Here is a 2,095-nt window from a genome sequence, read left to right as displayed (position 1 = left end):
AAAAAAAAAAAACCGGCCGGTGATCGGCTCTACGCCAGCTCAGATAATCAAGCCAGACTTGTATTCACACTTATGTGTATGCGTACATATATATATACGTACAAGTATATCAATATATATTTATACCCGCAGCATGTTGTTGTACACTGTAATCAAGATGAAATCGCTACAGTTTGCCGTCGCGTCGCCTTCACACCGCTTACATTTGTATGTATGTACATATATCAGTACATACATATATATTGATTGATAAACTTGTCATGTTAGCTGCCGTCATTGTTGTTCTTCTTACTTTTGTTGTTGTCTCCACATTTATATTCTCTGGCTTTAACGCATTATACGCTTGCCTTAATGTGTTGAGTGCGAGATGAGCTTCTGCTGCTGAGATTCCTAAAACTCATTACCAGTTCTGAATTATAAAAGTACTTGTACACTGGAAAAAAATTTTCAATTGCTCAATAGGCGATTTTAAACAGAATATTTTTCATAGCAAAAGTATAACCGGAGGTTTTGAACTCACCTCAAAACAATCGCCTACAGAGGTGAGTTGGGGTAGTTACACCAAACGAACGAACTTGAAAATTTACAGTCTTATTCTGCGTTGATAACACAAATTTGTATACCGGTAAGTAAAGTTTTTGCATTCTGCGAACTCTTGTAACAGTTAACTTTTGTTATCAAGCAGATAACAAGATATTGCCCCGTGATGGTCATATGAGAGGCCTGTAGGATCTTAATCTATATGAGATATATCTATATAGAAGGTAACGAGACAGCGACAAATTCGCTAAGGCAGTAGCCTGCTTGGATGAGTCTGAAGCAGGGATCCTAGGATATCCACTCGGAAAAATAACTATTTGCAGATATCCACTTGTAGTTTCCGAAGCAAGAAAGGAGGAGGTGGGAATAGATCAAGACTTGTAAGATAGCCCGTGAAATTTGGCGTGATAATAGCAGTAAAATAACAGTGGGTCTACTAATTAGATCAAGAGTATAAATGTCTAGGATTAAAGCGACTATAAACGTCAATTTACCTTTAGGAAAATATGTTACCTCACATCAAAGGCAACTAACTTCTCCAGGGGCAATTGGAGTATCGACTGCCTGAGAGCTCCTATGTTCAGCACACATTGGCTATCAAGAGCATCCTCATGAAGTTTCTGTGACAGATATCCCACTCCTTGTTGCTCAGATGCCTGTAGGGTTTTCGAAGAGCATGCAATTTTTCCAAAGAACATTGATTCCCTCCATTTCGAAATACAGAGTGCCAGGGTGATTGCTGAGTAACAAATCCCTCGCGGTAAGACTTTTCGCAAATTTTTTCCGAGTATGTTTGGGGTATTTTCGATCCGGTGCATAAATAGCCTGATTTGCTAATTTTGATGTTGTTTGAACACATGAAACAACAACAATCATGCTATTTTGTGCTATCTATGCACCATGATAGACGGTATGCACCGAATCGTGAACACCCCTATTGTATATGTACTATATACCGATGTATGTATGCATGCAAAGACTTGTACATATTTACATATGAACTGGCATAATATGTTTATTCCTACGTACATATGTATATGTTAGCAAGTGCACTCTTCAGCGGTCATCTTACTTTGTGTTGGTATTTTCCCCATTAGTATGAATATTTTTATAAGCGCAGCGCTCCTGCATTTTATTGCGTTTGCAAACTGGTTCCATTTTGTGCTTTTTCCTTAATGCAAACTTGAATGGCATTTACCACTGTTTGCTGTTGGTTTTGAAGTCATTTAGTTGTTAATGACTTTTTCTTTATTTATTTTAAAGCAAACAATTTTGTTTTATTTGCATACATACATACATACTTTTGGGAAAAGTCACGTGCGTTTGATTTATCTGTGCTGACCTAAGTAAGATTTCCTGTTGACTGATTAATTTGCCACGTGGAATTCCAATATATTAAATTGAATGTTTAAAGTGGCTAAAATTTGGTTTTTGATTCGTCTTACATACAGGGACGAACAAAAGTATTGGCACAGTGAATTTTTCGCAATATTTGCCAAGTTTTTTATTTTAATTTATTTTCGATAATTTTTTATAAAAATATAGTTCATTTTAC

Source organism: Rhagoletis pomonella, unplaced genomic scaffold (assembly GCF_013731165.1).
Source record: "Rhagoletis pomonella isolate Grant_MI unplaced genomic scaffold, Rhpom_1.0 Rhpom_scaffold_00001, whole genome shotgun sequence".
NCBI lineage: Eukaryota > Metazoa > Arthropoda > Insecta > Diptera > Tephritidae > Rhagoletis > Rhagoletis pomonella.
The sequence above is the reverse complement of the archived record's forward strand: the minus strand, read 5'-3'. Positions refer to the sequence as shown.